A 6,000-nucleotide genomic window follows, 5' to 3' on the forward strand; every position below is an offset into this window, starting at 1 on the left:
AACGACTGAGGGTATTATGTTCAAACTTTTGGGGCTACTTCTGCTCTTAAAATTTAACCAAATAAAAGTAGCGTAAGTGTATCCAAGCTATCAAAGAAAGTAAACAGATTTTTTTGCGAATGGTATCAAGTTTTCCATTTCAGGTCAACTAGAGGAGGTATGAAACTAAATCAAACAGTACCATTTGTGTCCAGATTTTTAGAAGGGTGTATGTTGTTAAAAATTGCTGAAAATTTTTCTCCAGAATACAAATAGCAGGCCAAACTATGAAGTCTTAAAAAGCGAAAAGATTTAAAGTATTATTTTCTTTTTCCCTGAAAAGACTATGTCAATATAAAACGAACAGAAATTAATTAAAAAAACTTATTCTACAAAATAAGTTTTTCAAAGAAAAATAAAGAACTTCACTTACCAAAAAATGAGAAAAAATAAAATCAAATAATCTACCAAGTGTGAATACAGGGGGTACTGCCACAAATCAGCATTGATAAATAAATGAAACCCAAAAACAAACAGAAATTACAATAATTAACTAAGTCAAACTCAAAACGAGCAGAAATTAACATAAGTTGGGTGCAAAACCCCTATGCCTTCCCGAGCCCAGAACAAAATTTGCACTTTACTGAAAAATACAAATGAATGCGCATTGTCAGTTTAATATACATTTACTGAAATCTAGTAATAAGATGTTAATATTATTTGATTTATTAAAGTTATAAAAGTGAAACATTTATATTTTTTCAGTAAAGTGCAAATTTTGTTCTGGCCTTGGGAAGGCATAGGGGTTTTGCACCCTACTTATGTTAATTTCTGCTGGTTTTGAGTTTGACTCAGTTAATTATTGTAATTTCTGTTTGTTTTTGGGTTTCATTTATTTATCAATGCTGATTTGTGGTAGTACCCCCCGTATTTTCCACAAAGTGGTAGTTCCAGGGGGACTTTTCAGCAAGAGGTTTTTTTCCCGCGGAGGGGGGGGGGCTGCTTGCCCTCTAACCACTTTTGACTTTTAAAAAGGGCACTAAAACTTTCAATTTCTAATCGAACAATAAAACGTGATTAATAAACGTGATTAACAGAAACCCCCACAGTCCTCGGGGCAAGGGCTGTAGGTTATTGTAAGTTAACCATTGTTAGAATTTAAAAATTTAATAGAAGGGATGGTCGTACAGACTTTGGAGAAGGCTCATTTGATTGGAAATTGAAATGTCAAGTTTAATTTTGTAGAATCAAAGATAATCAGAGAACAATCAGTCTCTCCCTTTTAACCACTATCCCCCCCCCCAAATGCATCAGATCAAAATAAAAAAAATGTTTTTTTTTCAAAATAGTCTAAAGGTCAAATAGCCATGCCCCTGGGATTAACAACCCCATCAGCGGCTCCTGGAGCAAGGGCCTTAAGTTAAGCTAGTTTCTCAATGTTAACATATAAGTTTACTATGGAAAATATTTTGTATGAGCTTGGGGGGAGTGGTGCTCATTCGGTTGGAAATCAAAAGTTCCAATGCACTTTTTAAGAGTTAAAAGTGATCGAAGGGCTTCCACACCACCCTCTTTTTTTCCCCAAATATATTCGATCGATAATTTTGAGGTGACCATTTTATTTAAAATTAATTAAAAAAAACTTTCCACAAAATAAGTTTTTCAAAGAAAAGTAAGGAACTCCATTAAACAAAAATGAGCAAAAATAAAATCAAATAATTTACCAAGTGTGAAACTACCGCAAATCAGCATCGATAAATAAATGAAACCCAAAACGAACAGAAATTACAATAAATAACCGAATCAAACTCAAAACGAGCAGAACATGAGTAGGGCTCAAAACTCCTGTGCCTTTTCAAGGCCAGAACATAATTTGCACTTTACTGAAAAAATATAAATGTTTTTTTTACTTATAACTTTAATAAATCAAATAATATTAACATTTTAATTACTAAATATCAGTATTTGTATATTAAACTGACAATGCACATTCATTTGTATTTTTTTTAGTAAAGTGCAAATTATGGGCCTTATATGCCCCCATGGCATAACTTACGACCATTTCCCTGAGAGCTGTGGGGGGGGGGGGGTGTCTTCCTCCCAAACATAAATTCCAAAACCTTCAACTACGATGAATAAAATTGTTATCTCCCAATTTTGATATGAGGTTTTAAGGGAAATGATGAGCGTGGAGGGGGGCTGGTTGCTCTCAAATCACTTTGACTCTTGAAAAGGGCATTATAACTTCCAATTTCAAATCAAATAAGCCCCATCTGAAGTTTATATGACCACCCATTCCATAAGAACCTTTTATGCCCTCATGGCATAACTTACAACACTATCCTCAGAGTGCTGAGAGGGGTATGTCACCCCTAGAGACATTATTATATGTTCTTTGAACTATTTTGAACAAAAATGCTATCTCACAATTTCAATCAGATGCGTTTGATGAAAAAAGGTGTCATCGGGGAGGGGAGGGGGTCTAAATGCCCTCCATCCCTTTTGACGCTTCAAAAGGAATTTGAACTTCCAATTTTCAACCAAATAGGCCTCTTCTAAACTTAAACAACCATCAGTTCTATAAAAACCTTAAATGCCCCATGGCATTACTTACAACCCTCGTCCCTAGACTCTGGTGGTTTGTTTCAGCCCCGAAAGCCCCGAAAACTTTGGAATATTTTGAATAAAATGACTGTCTCAAAATTTTTTATTCGATGTATTTCAGCAAAACACGACGTGTTGAGGGGAGGGGAGGGTAATTGCCTTCTGATCACTTTGACTCTTAAAAAGGTCACTAGAAATTCAGATTACCAACCCAATGAGTCCCTTCTGAAGTATATACAACCACCCTTCCTATAAAAACATTGTATGCCCCCGGGGCAAAACTTATAACCCTTGCTCTGAGAGCGATGGGGGCGGGGGTGTCTTTCTCAAAGACATAATTTCTGGACTCTTCAACTACAATGAACAAAATTTCTATCTCCAAATTTTGATTGGATGTCTTTGGGGGAATGATGATTGGGGGGTGCGGGGGCTGGTTGCTCTCAAATCACTTTTGATTCTTAAAAAGGGTACTATAACCTTCGATTTCAAAACAAATGAGCCCCATTTGAAGTTTATGCGGCCACCCATTCCATAAAAACATTATATGATCCTAGGCTCATACTTACAACCCTATTCCCAGGGTACTGGGGGGTTGTGTCAACCCTAGAGTCCTTGTTTTACTTCTTTGGACTATTTTGAACAAAATTGCTATTTAACTATTTTAATCAGATTCGTTTGGTGAAGAGGGGTAGTCGGTGGGAGGCTAGCTGCCCTCCGTCACTTTTGACTCTTAAAAGTCAACTAGAACTTCCAATTTTTAACCAAATGAGCCTCCTCTAAAGTTTATACAACCATTCCTTCAATAAAAACCTTAAATACCTCCTGGGCATAACGTAGAACCCTTGCCCCTAGGCTCTGGGGTTTGTTTCAACCCCAAAAGCATTTTTATACGTTATTTAGACCATTTTGAATAAAATGGCCATCTCAAAATTTTTATTAGATGCATTTCGGGACAAAACGACGTGTGTCTGTGTGTATGGGGGGGGGGGGGGGGGGGGTTCCCCTGAACACTCTTAAAAAGAGCAGTAGAGCTTCTGATTACCAATCCAATGAACCCCCTCCTAATTTTGTATGACCACACTTTCTATATAAACCTTATTTGTCCCAAGGGCATAACTTACAACCCTTACCCTGAGGGCAGGGGGGATTTGTTATCCTCAAAGAAATAATTTCCGAATCTTTCAAATACGTTGAACAAAATGGCTGTATCAAAGCTTTGATTGGAAGTGTTTGGGGAAATAATGGACTTGGGGGGGGGGGTCATTTGCGCTCTGATCACTTTTGACTATTAAAAAGGGCACTAGTCCTCTCAATGTCCAATCGAATGAGCCCTTTTTGAAGTTTCTACGACAACGCTTTCTATAAAAACCTTATATGCCCCAAGGGCGTCACTTACAACCCTTGTCTTGAGGTTTGTGGGGGGGGGGGGAGGTTTGTCATCCTCAAAAACATAATTTCCAGACCTTTCAACTACGTCGAACAAAATGGCAAAAATGTTGATCGGAAGTCTTTGGGGAAAGGATGGGCGTGGGGGGGGGGGGGTGTATTCTCTCTTCGATTGCTTTCGACTATTAAAAAGGGCACTAGCCCTCTCAATCTCCAATCGAATGAACTCATTTTGAAGTTTCAACGGCAACGCTTTCTAGAAGAACTTTATATGCCCCCAGGGCATAACTCACAACCTTAGTCCTTAGAGCTCTGGTGTGGGGGGTTGTCATCCTCAAAGATATAATTTCCGGACCCTTCCACTACGTTGAACAAAATGATTATATCAAAATGTTGATCGGAAGAGTTTTGGTGAAATGAAGGGCGTGGGGGGGAGCATTCGCCCTCCGATCTTTTTCGAAAATTAACAAGGGAACTAGCCCTCTCGATTTCCAATCGAATGAGCCCTTTTTGAAGTTTCTACGACAACTCTTTCTATAAGAAAAAACCTTATATAACTCCATGGCATAACTTACAACCCTTGCCCAGAGGGCTGTAGGAGGGTTGTCATCTTCAAATACATAATTTCCGGACTTTTCAACTACGTTGAAAAAAATGGTTATCTCAAAATTTTGATTGGATGTATTTGGGGAAATGGAGGGGGTGGAAGGGGGTTAGTTGCCCTCAAATCACTTTTGACTATTAAAAATGGCACTAGTCCTTTCAATTTCCAATCGAATGAGTCCTTTTTGAAGTTTCTATGACAGCTCCTTCGATATGAAGTGCCCTGGTCTAAATAATAATAATAATACATTGTGCCAACATCGTTCTTTACTTTGCCTATGACAAATAATTCCAACAACGTTCAATATGTAAAAATTCTAACTTGTGTTTTACCCAATGATTTTGCCTCATATTTTTAGAATACTGAAAAACTGAGTTCAGTAGTTCAGTTGAACGATGGTTCAGTGACAAGGTGGTTCAGTTGCACAGTAGTTCAGTTGCACGGTGGTTCAGTTGCACGGGGGTTCAGTTACAAGGGGGTTCAGTTAATTGGGGTTTAGTTACACGAGGGTTCAGTTAATTGGGGTTGAGTTGCACGTGGGTTTAGTTACACGAGGGTTTAGTTAAATGGGGTTTGGTTGCTTGGTGGTTCAGTTACACGAGGGTTCAGTTGCACAGGGGTTCGATTATTCAGGGGTTCAGTTTCACGGTGGTTCGGTTACAGGGTTTCTGTTGCTTATGGTTCAGCTACAAGTAGTAAGAGAGGTGCTGATTCTAAATACACATGTACTTACACAAGCCGGAGGCATGGATATGCGTGTAGTTTAACTGGTACATTGACTTACCACGGGTCAGTCACCTATTACTATGAACGGTACTTGCCTTACCAGACGGGTTTTCTAATGTGACACTCATTTTTTTGAGGTCAAACAGAGAGAGAGAGCGGCGGTCACACTAACTTGATTAGTAGTTGGATTCAAATATAAGGAGTAATTTTAATTGTAGTTCATATTAGTAAAAGAATTGAATCCAGAGAGAGGATAGTTTATTTGAGAGGATATTAATGGGGAAAAAATTAGTGGTGCATTTACATTATTGGAGATTAATGATGGAACCGACAGCAGCAGCAGCAACGATATACGAGTAGCCAATGTAGCTGTGGAAATAACCGCTGGCTGTTTACTATGCCTTGAATGGGATAGTAATTTTGATGGATGCATGATATCATTTTGCAATTTTAAGCAGGAGGAGCACCTATGTTTCGCTGGAGATATTAACATTCTCCATATACATAATCTTTGATGGGAATTAGTTGTAATATCAAAACATATTGATGAGAAGTAAGGGATCAATTCGCTCTGATCCCACATTGAATTACACATGGATATGTGTGTAATTTAACAGGTACATTGGTTTACAAAGGTCGGTCACCTATTACTACGAACGATACTTACCTTACCAGACGGGTTTTTATGAGGTAACACGCAT

General features: G+C 38.2%; 1 protein-coding gene across 1 annotated transcript in view; it reads left to right on the plus strand.

The window, feature by feature from the left end:
* Window positions 1–6,000, plus strand: part of LOC148938897 (uncharacterized) — a 77,454-nt gene that overhangs the window by 23,770 nt on the left and 47,684 nt on the right. The gene's annotated exons all lie outside the window — the stretch shown is intronic.

This window comes from Artemia sp. Qi Xiang Cuo, unplaced genomic scaffold (assembly GCF_049724085.1).
Source record: "Artemia sp. Qi Xiang Cuo unplaced genomic scaffold, ASM4972408v1 HiC_scaffold_32, whole genome shotgun sequence".
NCBI classification, from domain to species: domain Eukaryota; kingdom Metazoa; phylum Arthropoda; class Branchiopoda; order Anostraca; family Artemiidae; genus Artemia; species Artemia sp. Qi Xiang Cuo.